General features: G+C 53.5%; 1 protein-coding gene across 6 annotated transcripts in view; it reads right to left on the reverse strand.

Annotated features, from left to right (window-relative positions):
• The window catches only part of TNS1 (tensin 1), a 222,010-nt gene that overhangs the window by 204,151 nt on the left and 533 nt on the right, over positions 1 to 17,326 (reverse strand). The gene's annotated exons all lie outside the window — the stretch shown is intronic.

Genomic DNA, 17,326 nt, shown 5'->3' on the forward strand with positions numbered 1-17,326 from the left:
GGTGTGAGTTCAAGAAATGGGACCCGGGACTCTTCAGTTCCCCACTCATCCCAGGACCCTCCAGAGACTGGGAAGTAAGAGAAAGCAGATGTGAGAGGAGAGAAGGGGAACAAAACAGAAAGGCGTGGGTGAGGGGGGGTAAGGAGCCAGGGGATGAGGAGGGCTCTGCCCATCACTCAGAGAAAGGCAATGAAGGCCAGCAGAGGTGGGGGGGGAGAGGAAAATGAGTGACAGAGTGAAAGCATAGGATGCCACCAGCCAGCCAGGGAAACCGAGGCAGGAAACAAGGTGATATGGCTGCATCCCAGGCTTCAGAAGCAGGCAGGGGCCTGGGGCTCCCAGAGACTCCCTCCGGAGCCCAATGGCAGCCCTGTGGTTAGGAGCCAGATCTACACTCAGCCTCTCGGGGAACTTCATTCCCAACCAGGTGGCCAGGGCTGGTCCAGGGGCCAAGCCTAGAACAAGCTCCTGGGAGACCTCAGATCCTCTGGGAAGTGAATCTCTCACCACTCCCAGAAGCCAGGAGAGCTGGCACCTCAGTGTGCCCTGGTCAGACCCTATGTCAGACGTGGATAATATTCCCACAGCCCCTCAAATCAAGGCTGGGGCTCTCCTAGGGCCTGCGGACCTCCACTCACGCCCTTGACCTAAATGGTACATTGTGGCTTCTTGTTCCCCCTCATCAAAGAGTCGCAGACACACCTGAGCCTGGCTTCTGGCACTTTCTATTCTCACTGTCTTGTAGCTTTGGAGCAGAGCAAGGCAGGCCCCACCCAAGACAGACCAGGGATAGGAGGTTCCTGAGGCAGCCCCCTTGGGCAGCCCAGCCCCAGCCTAGCCCCATCACGAAGCCATGAGGGGTGAGGAGTCGGATCCAGGGACCAGAGGCAACACCTCTGACTAGGCTCCCAGCCCTCTGGGAGCCCCAGTGCCATCTGGGGAATTGGTTCTGTATTTGCCTTTCTTCCCTCCCAGTGCAGTTGAGAGGACACCAGGATAAAATGCATGACATGTCACCTCCTTTGTGCCCTCCCGCAGGGAAGAAGCCAGGAACAAAGCCAGCAGAGACCAGGGTCCGAATCCTGGCCCTGACCCTTTCCAACTGTGTGACCTTGAAGAAATTATTTCCCCATTCTGAGCCTGTTTCCTCTTCGGTAAAATAGAGACAAGGATCCTAACCTTGTGGGGTAGTTGTGCAGATTAAATTAAATGTGAAAACACCTGGCACCAGACCTGACTCATCAAGGCACCCTCAGGAGCTGCTGGGCAAATATCTCCGAACCTTGGGCCAGGAGGGGCACCCTGGGGTGACTTGAAAAGCAAATTCACCTGTCCCCCAAGCCTTCCTGGGTCTGGTGGCTGCACATTGCCTGCTCCACCTCCACTAGACAGAAGCTACCCGCCAAAACCCTCAGCAAGAGCACCCTGTCTGGAACACACAGTTCACCCCAACATCCGGGGAATGGACACCAGGAAAAGGAGCCAGGAGTTGAGCAGGATGAAGCCAAAATAGCATTGTTAGGAGATGGAAACAGGCCAGAGGAGAGGTGGGGGAGGGGGGCACAGGAGCCCAGAAGAGGCTGGAACGCAAGAAGAGAGGACTTGAAGGTGCTTCTCCAGCAGAGAAGACAGAAGAGGAAGCATATCAGTGAGTTACTGAGCTCCCACCCCACACTGAAGACAAACATGAGGAAATGAGTCATGCCTGAAACAGGAGATCTCCAAGTTAGACAACGGGCAGAACTTCTAGTGAAGCACCACACTGCCAGAGAAGCCCGTTTCCTCCCTACTATTCCTCATTCTCCTCTGAACCCCAAAAGAGTTTTGAGTTTTGAACTTTCCATGACTCAACATAAAAACCTCAGTATTAGAAGTCCCTGCTCACTCTAGCAGGAAAATAGGCTGGCCTGCTCCCCTGGTCCCCAAATCTCCAGCCTCACTTAACTCAGCACCCTCTGTATGGTTTCTCTTATAGAAACCAAAACCTATTCCCACCATCTGTGGTCATCTTATATCCCAGGGGTCGGGAACCACTTCCCATCCAGACACCTACTCCTTACCCTCAGGAATCCCTCCTCTTCCTCACCCAGACCTGATTCTGTCCAGCATTAACCTGTCCCCTTCCTTAAGCTTCCTGTCTTGGGGGGTGGGAGTGGGAGTAGGGGGAGGGACTAGAGCGAAGGGTACACAGGCAGAGGATGGGGTGGAGATGGGGGGAGCTGTGAGCCCTCTTTAAAAAAAAAAAAAAGGCTGATGGAACACCATTACTGTTCCAGAAAGTTTGTAATGAAAGGACTGGGAATTGGTTAGAAGGGTGGCACATTTTGTTTAAGGGGCCCAAGGAAGGAAAAAAAAAATGGGCCCGGAAAAGAGGAATTGTACACAGCATACACATGCACACATAACATACATGCCCTGGAAGGACACGGCGAGTGTATGGGAGGACACAGCCCAGGGCTAGGACCAGGGCAAGAAAGAATGGAAGGGGGTAGCGTTGGGCCCCCTCACAAAGAGGAAAGCTGTTGCTAAAGGAAGTTTCTGACCATTTTGGACCCCAAATAACATGCAAACCAGATGCAAAAGAATATGCAAATGAGGGCTGACAGGAAAGTCTTGTCTATGCCATGCTTGACTTTCTATACCGTAAAAAGATGTCAGGATGGGAGCTGTCCTGGAGGTATGAACCACCCCCAGTCCTCCTCCTCAAGCCCCCCATCTCCCTGGAGGACGCCTCTCTTTCCCTGCAGCCTTGGGCCCCAGGGAGGGTTGACTCATGGGGCCTCTCCCCACCTTTGTGTCTCTTTCTAGGTCCCCAGAGCTCCTCATATCTCTGCCTCTCACACCCCTAACTTCCTCTTCTGCAAGGGGTGTCCCTTAGCCTCAAAGAAGGGGAACCTGCCTCCCATGGAGAGCAGCTTTCTGTTAATGAAAGAGGAAGGGAGGCAGTAAAGGGAAATCAATTAATCAACAATCATGGGGGCAGGTCAGGTGCCCTCTGCCCAGGTCACCCAGGGTCCCACCAGGCCTTAAAGTATTTCTGGAAAGGAGACCGCCCAGCCTCCCAGATCATTCTATTCTCTGGCCTCACAGCCCTGGCTGGCTGGGAAGTGCTTCCTAATGTCTGACCTCCTGCTGTTTCCAAGCCTGTTCACACCTCACCAATCCATCAATGGCCCCAAGGCCATAGCTAAAACAGTTAGTTGCTCTAGGATCAAGAGCATGGAGCAGCCCCTGCATGAGGGCATCAGAAAAGGCTGCATCCTCTGCCCTCCTCACTGGGCACAGCCTTCCCGCTGCCCATCTTGCTCTTCTGCAGGTGAGAGAGGCCTCAACCCTAAGGAGTGAAGTGGATACTGCGGGTAATGCGAGCCAACTGAACACACACGTTGACTTTTGCTCGCTCTTGAAACCCCTCTAAAAAGCAGTAAAGATTTTGTTGTTGAAGTTAGGAACGATGTTTGGCACAGCACAACCATTGCTAAAATACTGCTGGTCCAGTGGGGCAGTAGCTACTGTGCACCCACCCTCCCAACACTTTAGCACCTCCCCTGGACCTGAAAGGTGCAATTCTCCAGCCTCCCAGCTCAGTCCCTCGGAGCTCTTGTTAAATATTTTGATTATCACCCCGACAACAGTGTCAAAATTCTGGGAGCTGGAGAGCAGATGTCTGAATGGGAACCGTGAGCCCGAGAAAGCTGAACTGGCTGCAGGAAAAGCCAAAAAGGGGCCAGATTCTTCAACACAGACCCTTCCAAAGGCTCAAATACCTTTGGGGTGCAGGGGAATGTGAACCTAAATCTGGAAAGCTGGTAGAGCAATAAAGAAGCGATTATGTTTCCAAATCCTGTCCCGATGCCCAGCAGGAGGCAAAGGTTTATTTTCCAGAGAAGGTAAACAACGGGCCCTGATGTGGGCCATTGGGCGCAGTTGAGGGAATGAGAATTGATAGAAAAGAGGGGGTAAGTGAGTGTTTGCTGAGCCTGAGGCAGCCAGGTCAGTGCCTGCCCCCAGGCAGGAGGGTGGAAGGTTCCCTGGGATCTGACAAGCGCAAAGAGGAGAGTCTCAAAGCAACTGACAGCAGTTTCCCCAGAGCGACAGCCCTAAAGCCAGGCCTCCCGGGTCCATTTCCACCCTCAGGGCAAACAATCTTGAAATATAAGCCAACACCAGGGCTACCAGGCATCTAGGAAAGCCTAGCAGAGAAGCAATAGAGGCGAAGAGAGACCTGGAGACAGCAGGTGGAATGGAGGGAGAAGAAAACTTCAAGATAAACAAGTATTAATATTCTCAGAGAGCTCAGAGAAGAAAGTGCACTCATGAGACAAGAACAGGAGGCGACTAAAGAGAAAATACTCAGAGAACACACACAAAGAAGCTCTTGGGAATTTTAAACACTGAGCCCAGCCTGAGGCCCACGCTAGGCACCCAGCCCACATCTGCCCCTTCGCCCTCTGCACTCCCTGGCAGAGGCCAGGCATTTCTCCCCTCCCCTCAGGGCCCCAGAGTCTAAGATGGGAGCAATACAGAGACCAGAGAGGAAATGGAGACCCAGACACAGGGAGAGACCCAAGGGGCCAGGAAGAGACAGAGGGTCCAGGGATTTGGGTGGAAAATGGACGAAGATTGCCAGCTTGGTGAGTTTATGGATGGGGTCCTGGAGCCCTGCCAGCCACTGACTCGCAGTAGGCCCAAGAGACAGAAAGCCCCTTACACATAGGAAAGCTGATGCTAGAAGAGGCTGAGTCATTGCTCAGGGTCTAACGCAGAGGAAGTGCAGAGCTGGGGAAGAGAACTTCTGTCTTAACCTGCATGCAACCAAACCATCTCAGTCTGGAGTATCGGTGCCTCCAGTCCGAGAGTAGACTTGGGTTCCAGTCCAGACTATCTACTCTTACCAGCTAGGAATCCTGGGTTGATCCCGGCACTCAACACACCTCTCTCTGCCCATGTGTCAGCCACCAGCATCAGAGAGTTCCTCCCAGACCCTCCAACCAAGCCTCTGGCTGCAGCGGGGTGGTGGGAGGCCTCAGGGCCCCTGCAGAACATGTCCCCCAAACAGACCATGAGGGCTCTGAGGGCTGGACCCTGCCTCTGCCCCAGACTATTCTGAAAGTACACCAAGCACAAGTCTATTTTTAGCCAGGCCCAGTGGGCAGCCAGCCACTTGGTGTTATTCTAGACTGTGGGGTCATCAAGCTGGCCGAAGTACAGGGGAGCATGGCTGAGGCTTAGGAAACAGCACCTCTGGGACGAGGAGCCCCACACAGAGGGAGGGGCAAGAACAGTGGGGCCCAGGGCACTCAGTCAGGGCCCAGAAGGGCTGAGTTGAGAGCAGAAGTCAAAAAAAGGCTAAATTACTGGGTTGGCAGTGGGTGACAGGGCCTCTCTGGAGCAGGGAGGGGTGCCTCTCCAGTCTCTCCTCAGTGAAAGGGGCAATGCCAAGGAAGGCAGATGCCAGGATGAGGACAAGGAATGGACATGAAGAAAGCAAAGTGGGAAAATAGGGAAGGGTCAAGGGAGGGAGAGGAGAGGGAAAAACAGACAGGGAGATGGAAGGAGGGAGAGAATAGAGAAGTGGAGGTGGTGAGGGGTGACAGTACCCACTTTGGGGCCAGAGGTCCATGACTTGCCCTTCTCCCCTCCTCAAAGGCACCCGGTCTCCTTTCTCCCTCAGGGCCTCTCAGCCTTGGTTGGGGGCCCCAAGACTGCTCTGCCTCCCTGAGTCCCTTCAAGATTCCTCCCTGCCCCCAAGTTACATAGAAAATATGCCAAATTGGGACCTGAACGCATGCAAGCGTGCACACATATGCACGCACACGCATGCACGCACACACACACACACACACACACACACACACACACACGGCCTCCTGGGAAGAGATAGGACAATGGGGAAGGGCTAGGGGTGTCCCTTTGTCCCCCTGTCTGGCCTTGGGAGCTCAACTCCACACAAAGACCTTCACAAAGGGCTTCTGGCTCCCAGAGGAGGAGATAAATGGGGGAAGGAGGGGGGAGAGGGGAGACCCCAGAGCTGGAATGCCCAGTCAGTGTAGTCTGGGAAGCAAGATGGGGGCTGTTCTCACAGCCACAGAGGCCAGTGGGGGATGGGACTCGTGCTCAGGGGGCAGGGAGAAAGGCAGAGCCAGACTGGCTTCCTGGAATAGGCAGTTAGGGTGCCAACCTGCTGGAGGTAATTTAGAGAGAGGTAGCTGGGCTTCTGTGCCCAGCCTGAACAAGGAGGCAACAGGCCTAACCCTACCCCATCCCCAAAGAGTGTGGCTGCCACAGGTGGACCCCTCACCACTCCCCACACTGCCTCGGGTCTAGCTAGAAGACGGGTGTGTGTCTTCAGGGCTGAAGGTCAGGCCAGGGTTGGGGAGGGTGGTCTCCGGAGGACTGACTAGTCAAGCAAGGCAATGCCTTCTTGCTCCAAAGAGACCCCTGATAACAAGAGAAGCACCTCCTTTAGTGGTACTGCTAGGAGTGGGGGCATTGTCCTGCTCAGTGGAAGGAGGACAGGCAAGATGCAGGAGAAAGGTCAAGTGGTCAAGGAATCCTAAGACCTGGCTCACGTTCCACTCTGCACTAAGTGGTGAGACTGTGGACAAGTCACCTCCCTGGGCCTCGACCTTCCCATCTGTGAAATAGGGAGACAATGCCTGCTCACATCATATCAGTTCACATCAGGGCTGTTGTGGAGCAGCGTGTAAGGCTCTTTTTAGGGAGTTTATTATCACCATTGCTAAGTGACCTCTGGCCTGCCTGCCAAGTCAGGGGTCTCCCTCATTCCTACCCTTGCTTTCTGAGAGGCGCTCAGCGGTGAAGCCTTGGCCAAGCCAGCAAGTGAAGGGGTTAACCAAACGACCTCAAAGGCCCCTTCCAGGGGAAGGACACTGGTGTTTATTGGGGGCCTACTATGCGCTAGGAACTTTACACATGTTAGCCAACTGAATCCCCTCACTAACCTTGCAAGGTAGGTGCTCTCATTCCCATTTCCAGAAGAGGAACCTGAGGCCCACAAAGCCAGTCAGTGCCAGAGCCCAGATTTGTGACCAGATGAGCCCAAACCCTGGATCCACGCTTTTCCACCACAAGTTCATTCTTTATTCTGTTGCTATGGTGCTCTAAGCTCCTCTGTCACCATCCTCACCCCCAGTCCCTGAACCCCAGGGCAGAGCTCTCAGAACGGCCTCCTCCCTCTTCCCCCATCCCCAGGTGACCTCAGGATTCAGGACTCCGAAATGCAGATGGTGGCAAAAGAGGGAAAGGAGGTGCCAATGCCAACAGAGTGTAGACAGCTCAAACTGTGCCGCCTGCCCACTGTGTCCCAGAGCCTGGTAGACACTGTGAAGCTGGCTCTTCCCAACAGCCTGGGAGGTGGGCGCTATTCTCTCCATTTCACAGATGAGGAAACTGAGGCTCAGAGATACTACTTTGCCCAGGGCACCCAGCCAGGAAACAGTATGCAAGGACTCATCCAGCTGCCTGTCCCCAAGTCACTGCTCCCTCCACTGCATGGCTTCCTCTCTGAGCTGAAGCCCTGGGAGGGGCCATGTCCAGTCATACAGGCAGCTCAGGAGTCCAGCAGCAGAATGTGGGAGACCCACAGAGAACCTCTCCCCCTCCAGTGCTACCTCTAACACACTCACCCCCTGCTGCTTCGCTGCAATTCCATTAAGAAACAAGGGAATAAATTAGCCCTGCTTAGCATATTGAGTGGCTGGGGTTCAAGAGGCCGTCTGGGTGGCTCACACATCTCAATGCAGTCTGCCTGCCCTGCAGTAGCCAGGAGCTGGTGGCGGCAGTGGCAGGGGGACCCTGGCCAGGCTGGGCCTGGTCTGACCTCCCACAGTTGGCCTCAGCTCAGTGTCCAGAAACACTTGCTCCTACTCCAACTTCATTTCCCTAATGGTGTCGCAGCTTGGCATCTGCTCTCACCCCCTGTGCCACACTCTGGCCAGCCCCAGAAAACTCCAAGGTCACTGTCAGGGATAGTGTCAGGATGCCCATCTCCTCCTCTCCCCCCACCCCTCAGTGCACTTTGAGGTAGATGGCTCTGTCCAGCGGGGAGTGGAGAGCAGCACAGTGCAGTCCCCTGAATGCCCAACACCGGACTCTCACTGGCCCAGTGCGCCTTTGCCTCCATTTGCCCCACAATGCTGAAGTACCACCAGCAGGAAGGAAAGATGGGGGGACAGGGACAGAGAGTAGTGTCAGAGGCCAAGTGGAGTCAGCCCTCTGCCCCAAGCACAGCCACTCCATCCATCAGGACTAGGGCAAAGGATATGAACTCAACAGCCATGGCCCAGGCTAAAGCCAGGCCCTAAGGGAAGAGACCTGGCAGCCAGGCCAAGCAGGCCCAGGCCTGGAAGGGAGCACAATAGCCTGGGGCCCAAGTTGCAGCCTCTTTCCAGATACTTGGATCATCCCCCCTGCACCTTCAACCCCCCTTGGGCCCCTAAGATAGAAGGCCCTGTTCTCTTCCATATCCCAACGCCCTGTAGCAGCCGCAAGCATGCACCTCACAGACCCCCTGCTGAAGGGAGCAGGACTGACAAAGGCCCCAGCTGTGCACTTTCGAAGTCATTGCTGTGCTTGCGGGGGCCATGCCTCCTGGGGCTGCTCCCTGCTCCCTGCTCAGTGAAGTGCACGGGTGATTCTAAGGCAGCCCAGTCCTGAGAGACACCAGACTTCTCGGCCAGTTTTTGGCTCATGGATTCCCTTTGCTGAACTCTCCTTAGAGTGCATGGACATCTAGGACACTTCTGTCTAATGCTCATTCCCTCCATCTCTCCTTCATTTAGGGTAAGTCTTACATCGCCGGCTGAAGGCTCTCCCAGCCTTTCCTGGATCCTTCCTTCCACTCGGGCATTTTTCCTAATAAAATCTCTACACATTTAATCCCATCCTGTTTCTCAGAGGATGCAGACTAATATAATCACTCAATAACCATCACAACGGCAATAGCACCTACCCCTTATTAAAAACTATTAATGTGCCCCACACTGCTTTGAGTGCTTTTAAGGGAAGCGAAGGATACTAAAGAACAGAGGGGTTATGTAATATGCTCAGCAATGCACAGCCCTGAAGTGGCAAAACCTGAATTGAACTTAGTTTAACCCCAAAGGCTACTAGTATAACTACTACTCCACACTGCCACCTCTACAAGAGAGATGCCATCATCCCTGCCTCCTGCTTTTAGGGTGGGAAAGGGACTTGAAACTCCGGAGGAGTAAGCATCACAGACTCCCAGAAAGGAACAGAGATAGAGTGTGAGAGAGATTTAAAGAAAGAGAAGGAAATGAGACACTGAGGAGAGTCAGTTCTGGCCCCCCAAGGATCCTGATCCTACAAGCTTGAGTGCCTCTTTTCCCCAGGGCAGGGACAGGCTGAGCTATTGGACCAAAGGAAGCAGAAGGAGAAGGGCAATGTGGCTCTAAAGCACTTTCTGACCCCACCCACTTCTTGCCATCCTTGGCCAACCACCCCCAACTCGCCCCCCTTAGGCATGTGACTAGGGTGTGCCAGAGGTGCCAGCCAAGGAGCTCTGCAGCAAGGCTTCTCGCAGCATCAGGGCCCAGGAATCTTGATCCCTACCCGCCCCCTCCATTCCCCATCCTCCAACCCTTCCAGGGCAGGGCAGCAGACCTAGCCTGGTCTCAGGGTCCCAACAAAGCCAGGCCTGTCCCCTGCCCAACCTCCATGGAAGTGACGTCTGGGCTGGGCAGCAGGTGAAACTGAGCCAAAGGAACATGGCAGAGAGCCAGCTGCACCTCCTCCAGGTGAGCTCTCGGCTTAACTCCTGGCCTGCCAGACCCCAGTTCTTGGGGATGCTGTTTAGGGGACAAAGGGGTTAGTGGACGTAAAGTCAGGGACATGGAAGGGGAACCAGCATCCCAGGGGCACCCCTACACACACACACACACACACACACACACACACACATATCCCCATCTGGCCACGTGAGAAAGACCCATTAGCAGGCTCAAGTCACTCCACTCCTCCCATCATCCACCTTCCACCCTGTGTCAGGGATAGTTTAAAATGCAGACTCCCCCCATTGGTTGACGCTCCCAGGGGCTCTCTATGGACCACATAAGTCTAAAGTCCAAATTCTTTAACTTGGCATTCAGCCTTTCTCATCCCCAGCTTCTGACCAGGCCTCTGCCCTCCCACCTTATACATCTCCCTTAGGGAACCACACACTTTCACTCCTCTGGGCCTGACTAAAATGGCCTCGCCTCCCCTCAGTGTCAGTGAACTCCTACTCACCTTGAAGGACCCAGTTCAAAATGTCAGCTCCTCCAGGAGGGCTTCCCAGATTGCTCCAGGCAGAACAGTCCACTCCCTGCTCTAGAACCAGTTGACAGCGTGTGCAGGCCTTCCTGCACATTGTCTCAGGTTGGTGTGTTTGGGTGTCACACAGAGGTTGAGGGCTTACTGGACAAACCAAGTGGTACATTGAGAGGATAGGTAGGTGAGAGGAAAGGTGATAGATACGAGGATGAAGAGTGGATGGGTAAAAGAAGATGGTGGATGGATGAACAGGTTGGTAGGAAGATAGATAGGCTGAGAGGTAAGCAGACAAATGAGAAATGAGAAGCTTCTACTGGGTACAGAACCAACATGTCACACACACAAGGGCCCACAGGACATCTGGGCTCTGGTTGCCAGAGGCTCTGAGGATGGGGTCTAAGGGACCACCTGGCCATTCTTTTTTTTTTTTTTTAATATATTTTATTGATATTTTACAGAGAGAAAGGGAGAGGGATAGAGAGCTAGAAGCATCGATGAGAGAGAAACATCGATCAGCTGCCTCCTGCACACCCCCCACTGGGGATGTGCCCGCAACCAAGGTACATGCCCTTGACCGGAATCGAACCCGGGACCCTTCAGTCCACAGGCCGACGCTCTATCCACTGAGCCAAACCGGTTTCGGCCACCTGGCCATTCTTGACAACTGTGGTTTCAGCTGTGGCAGGAGTGTGGTGAATTGTGATTTGGTCAGGACACCCAGAAGTTTCCGGAAAGGAGGTGCCAAGAAAATACCAAGAAGAGCTGAATAGAGGCAAAAGCTTGTGCTGAGGCCAGAAGACACCCCCATGGGCCTCCTTGTGACTGCCACGCACTGCCAGCCCCAGCTGATCACCATGTCTTATCTCCCTTCCCACTCTCTTCAAACCTTGAAAAAGGTTTTCTGTCAGTTGACCTCCTCCAACCCTGTAGGCATTCCTATTTGACCTCTAACCATGAACTTGACCCAGAGGTCTCACTGTAGCCCATCACTACATCCCTGCCTCCCCACTGAATGCCCAGAAGGAGTTCCGGCCCAAGTGGAGGTCCAAAGCCAATAGATGATCCTCATCTTTTGCCTGGCCTCCACCTGTGATCTCTCTTTTGCTCAGAGGTCTCTACCTGGCCCACTCTCACCATGCATCCATTTATCCATTGGGCAACTCTGACTGAGCATCTAGATGCTGCATGTCCATTGCTAACTACGTTCCTGGGATACAAAGTTCACTAAAATTTGGCTCAGTCCTGAAAACACTGGCTCAAAGTCTTACTGGGAAGACAGACTTGTGAACAGATAGCATTAGAGGCATCCTAACACTCTCTTCTCCTTGGCCAGAAAGGAAGTCTAAAGTTGTGACCTCTCCATCCCCTCTCCCTAGGGTCGGCTGGAGACCCAGCTTCCTGTTCTGGACTCTAGAGCTACTCAGGCTGGGAGACAGAAGAGCTGGCCAGAAACACCAGGGCTGGGGTGTCTGAGGTGAAGGGAGTCAACTTAGGGATCAGTCTGCAGTGGGACCTGGAACCTCAGCATCACCTGGGTTCCCTTTGCTCCCCAACACTCAGCTTCTCAGCAGATGGCAGCCTCTGCTTCCCACTCACAGGCTGCTTCCCCTCCAGGGGCTGCCTTAGCTTGCCTGCCCTTGGCACCACACTTGGCCCTGGTGCCAGGGGCCCTTGACAAGTTCATACATCGAACAAGGAGGCAGTGGCTGGCTTCCTGCCTTTTAGAAAAGAAAGACTAGAGGGCATGGTCCTATCCCCAGACTCACACCATCCAATCAACCAAGGACCCAGTCCTATCCCCAGAGAGTGGGTATGGCTGAGAGAGGTGGTCAGCTGACCCCACCCACCCCCATGCCAACTCAGCCTCTAGAGATTCTTCTTCCTTCACCTCCTACACTTGAGCTCCACATTAGAGGTCGAGCAAGATGAGGAAAGTCACTACAAAAGGACATATTAGGGTGTTAGAGATCCTCTCCCTTTCCTTCTTCAGGATGTCTCTCATCCCAAGATGCCTGGGGTACTCCCTGGAGAGAATGATGCCTTTGATTCTTGAGATGCTTGGGGTGAATCTACTCAACAGAAATGAGAACTCAGAGCCACCAGAGGCATGCACGAAGATGTTCATAGCAGTGCTACCGCAAAAGCCTCAGACTAGAAAGAACCCAAATGTCTGTCAGTGGCAGAACTGACAAGTGAACTGTATATCTTTACATGATGGACCACTATCCAGCAATAAGAAGGGATGATCTACCACCACACACAAGAATATGGACGGCATTCACAACCATAATGTTGAGCAAAGGAAATCAGGCACAAAATAACACATACAGTGTGCTCCACTTATAGAAAGTTCTATATAACAGGCAAATCTTTGCTGGTAGAAGTCAGAGGGGAATTAGGGACTGGAAGAGGACAGGAAGGAGACTTCTAGGTGTGGGCAATGCTCTATTCCTTGACTGAGTGCTGCGTACATTGGGTACGTGAAGTTTATGTACTTCCTGTGTTATGAAACACTTCAGTGAACTCAAATGAAGGGATGCCTGGTGAAGCCTTATCAGCTACCATCTTTGTAAGATGAGGGGAATCCTTTCTACCTCTCCCTCCCACCCCACCTCCAAGTCCTGTCCTTTCTCCCCCTAAATCAGTCTTGGCCTCACCCTCCACCGAGCCCTCCTGATGGCCCACCACCTTGCTAACTCGAACCACCATTATCACTCACCACATGACTGTGACCACCTCCCCGAGGTCGCCCCGCTTTGCCTCTCACCCCTTCCCATCCGTACACATACCACATGGATGTCAGGGCTTAGGAGGAATCTGGAACTGGCAGAGGGAGCCTTTGTAAAATGATATAAGAACTCCCAACTCTTCTCCATCTCAGGACCTCCAAGTGTGCTGTTCCCACTACTAGATGCTTGTCCTCATTAACTGCTACTTGCACTTGGGCTCCTTGCTGAAATGCCACTTCCTCCAGCTCTCAATCTAATTCCGATCCATTGGTATCTCCTATAACATCCTTTTCCCTAGGACTGTTTCCAGTAATCTCTGTCTTTGTGCAATCACTTGTTGAGTTTGTTCTATCTCTCCCACTGGATTAACACCCCCTCTGAAGGCAAGCACTGGGCTGTCTGCTTTCCTGCTCTATCCCCAGCTCCTAGCTCAGTGCCTGGCTTAGATCAGCCGCTCAAAAATGCCTGTTGACTCAGAGACTAGATCTTACTTGTTCCCACCATAAAAAAGAAAGAATAATGTGGCATGATAAAATTATTAGCTAATACTACTGTGGTAATCATATTGCAATATATAACTGTGTCAAATCAACATGCCTTACACTTTAAACTTATACAATGTTTCATGTCAATTATCTCTCAATAAAATTAACATTTTTAAAATACATAAACTTACAATGAAATAAATTCTATTCAAAACTAAGGTAATAAATACCAAAAAACTCAAAACATAAATGCTGGTTGAATAAATGAATGGCCAGGTCCAGTCTTACAGGTAGCATTTGGAGAAGGGAAAAGTTGCCACTGGGAACAGAACTCCCACATGTCCAGGGTCAGGACACCTGGGTTGTGGTCCTGGTCTGTCACTTACTGTGTCGCCTCAGGCCAGTCATTTCTCTCCTCTGGACCTCAGTGTGCTCAACTGTGACATGCAGGGGTTGGAGGGATCAGGACCGTGGGTAGGCTTGAGGGGATGTATGACATTGTGTGTGTGTGTGTGTGTGTGTGTGTGTGTACAGTGGCTGTGTATGTGTGGACATGTCCATGAGCATTTCCTGAGCAAGAGCAGCCATAGCTTTAATCAGATTCTCAAATAGATCTGTGACCTCCCAGGATTCACCAAGGTCCTTTTTCAGCACTGGGGATTCTATGATTTATAGAACTAGAGAGAGGAAGGAATGCAACCATAGCAGAGGGCATTAGATTAGAGCCAGGGGTCCTCAAACTTTTTAAACAGGGGGCCAGTTCACTGTTTCCCTCAGACCGTTGGAGGGCCGGACTATAGTTTAAAAAAAAAACAACTATGAACAAATTCCTATGTGCACTGCAGGCCCGGGACGAGTCGGCTGCTAAGCAGGACAGGCAGCGGCACCCGGTGGGCCGGATAAATGTCCTCGGCGGGCCGCATGTGGCCCGCGGGCCATAGATTGAGGACGCCTGGATTAGACCCAGTGCTTCCATCAGGAGTGTAGGACCCCACAACAAGCAGGCAGGGGAGGCTGCAGCACCTGCCTCCTGGGGATCTCCTAACTCAGCCGGTCTCTGGGCTACTGGACAGAGGCCAGATGAACTGACCCCAGGGACTGGCTTTCGGAGAGAAAAGGTAGAAGCAGCCTAGAGTCTCCCTCCCTCTGCTCCCACCACCATCCGACAAGCACGCACTTGTATTGGGACACGGCAGAGAGTGAGGAGGCGAGGCTGGCACCTGGAGATGCCCTCCAGGCCCCTTGGCGCCCAGGTCAGAGAAGGTTTGGCGGGAATGCTTATGAGGAATGCCAAGCCCCACCTTCCGTTCTCCTGAGGCTGGCAGGCTGGCATATGTTGCCAGAGGAGGGCTCAGTGTGTATGGCAATCATAGGACCCGGAGGAGGCCACCAGAGGGATACAGAACCACACCTCCAGGCTCCAATAATCCAGAGCAGGGGCTCAGGGGCTTGGGAGCAAAGAGGAGGAGCAGGTCACAGATTCAGGACAGGCAGAAGTGGTGTGGGCAATGGGGCCTGAAAGCAGAGAGAGGGCAGTGTGGTCTGTGCAGAGGACAGTCTGCTTAGGGGGAAGACTGAGGACAGCATGCAGGAGAAGAGGGCAGTAGGGCCTGGCAGGAAGGGGCTGCCCAGAGTGGAGAGAGGACGGGAAAGGCTGGGGGTAGGGACAGGTGATTTGAGCACAGCCTGTGACCCCAGGAGAGGAGCTTGGCCTGGGGAATGGGGATGGGGGTTAGGAGGAGGGGAATGGTCTGTGGCAGGAATGGTGGCATGTTGATGGCAGGATGGCAGTGGGAGTGCCCTGGCTGGGAGCCCAGATGCCTGAGTAGCTTCTAAGCCCTGACTCCCAGGGGGGCTGAGAGCCCAAGAGATGTTTATCCTCCACAGTCCACAAGAACTTGGTAAAACACCTCCTCTAGTGAGACGGTCGCCTGGCTACTCTTTCCTAGGTCACTGAAGTGTCATGAGAGTTGTAATATGAATGGGAGGTGAAGGGGGCTGGCAAGGAAGAGAGCAGCCAGCAACAGCCCCCACCTCTGGAGCCAGAGCCAGGGGGCAGTGGGCACAGGCTGGGGCTGGATGGAGAGTATAGTCCTGCAGATAAAGAAGGGAGTGAGTCATGGGTGAGAGCCAGGCTCTCTCAAGAGGCAGCTCAGAAACCAGCTCATCTGAATGCAGACAGACACTCGTCCCCATCCTTGTCCCTATGGCTGTCACACACCCACACACACTCCCCTCCCCCTTCTCCTCCCCTCTCCTTGATCACCCACCTCCAGTGCCCTGCTCCTTCCTCCATCTCAGCAGACAGCCTGTCCCTCAGCCCACCTGGCACCTCCCTCACAGCTGGCTGCATGGGAGTGGAAGAGGTAGGGAGACAGGGAATCAAGGAGACCCACCAACAGAGAAAGTAAAGTCAAGAAATATCTGGGGCCCTAGCTGGTTTGTTTCAGTGGATAGAGCATCAGCCTGCTGACTGAAGGGTCCCGGGTTTGATTCCAGTCAAGGGCACATGTCCCAGTGTGGGCTCGATCCCTGGTGTGGGGCTTGTAGGAGGCAGCCAATCAATGATTCTCCCTCATCATTGATCTTTCCATCTCTCTCTCCCTCTCCTGTCCTCTCTGAAATCAATAAAAATTTTTTTTTTTTTAAAAGAAGGGTCTAAGATAGAGACAGATAAGGAAGAGGGGCTGTGAAATCACTTCCCCTGAAAACTCGAGGCTCTAAGGAAGAAGAGGAGCCTGGATGACCTCTGGAGGGATTCTGCCACACCACCTTCCCTGGCTGGCCCTCTGCCCCTTTGCCAGGACTGAGAAGCAGCAGTCTGGGAGGAGCAGCCAACGCCCCCCAGCCAGCACCCCCAGGCCTCATCCTGCCCCTGGGCCCCAAGCTAGGCTCAGGCCACCAGCCACTGCAAGGGCTCAGGCAACAGCTACACCCCAGGCGTGTCCCTCACCGTGGTCTGTCACCATGGTGATGACCTGGCCAACACTTAGGAAGGACAGAGAGTTCTGTTTATAAGTACAGCCTTATGCCTGGCACTGTGGAATACAACCATGAATATGCCATAATTTGTGCCCTGAGGGGCATCCAGGCAAGTGGGGCAGAGGGATCACTTTGAGACATGTGTGTGCAAGCACACGCACATACACAAGTACACACACACACACACACACACACACACACACACCTGGCCTCACTGGCTACCCCGGTGAAGGGGGAGAAGGGAGCTCGGATGTAGCCATAACTACATTTTGAGTCCCTCACACACTGTGTACCCAAGTGGAGAGATATAAGGCAGCACCATAATCCAAACCCCGCACAGCCAACAAATCTTAGAAGGCTGCAGCTCTCACAGCCCCGAACAGGGAGGTAGGCTAGGATTATGCCGGGAGCCTAGAGCAAACTGTACAGTCCCCAGTGACCCCAAATATCTCCCTCTCCTCCTCCTGGGAGAAACCTAGTGCCCACACGTGTACCAGACCTGGTGCTTCCCAGACAGATGCCTCAACCAGAACAAACACCAGCCTGTCACCACCCCGAGGGTCAGTTCCCCACTTGCAAGGCTCCAAGACTTACCCAGACAGAGAATGCAGGAGTGAGGGTCCAGCTGCCCCCACCATCCTCAGGGCAGTCTTGCTCTGGTGGGGTCCTCCCTGCCTCAGAAGGCCCCTCCCTCCTGGCTAGAGAGCCCTGGTCAGGGACAACAGCCACAGCTCCCAGGAGGGACACCCAGGACCAGCTCAGGTGAAATGAACACTTTCAGTGCCTTTCCCCAGCCCTGCCCGTCTTGAAGGGCTCCTAAACCCCACCTGAACT

Source organism: Plecotus auritus (assembly GCF_963455305.1).
Source record: "Plecotus auritus genome assembly, chromosome: 5".
In the NCBI taxonomy this organism is placed as follows: domain Eukaryota; kingdom Metazoa; phylum Chordata; class Mammalia; order Chiroptera; family Vespertilionidae; genus Plecotus; species Plecotus auritus.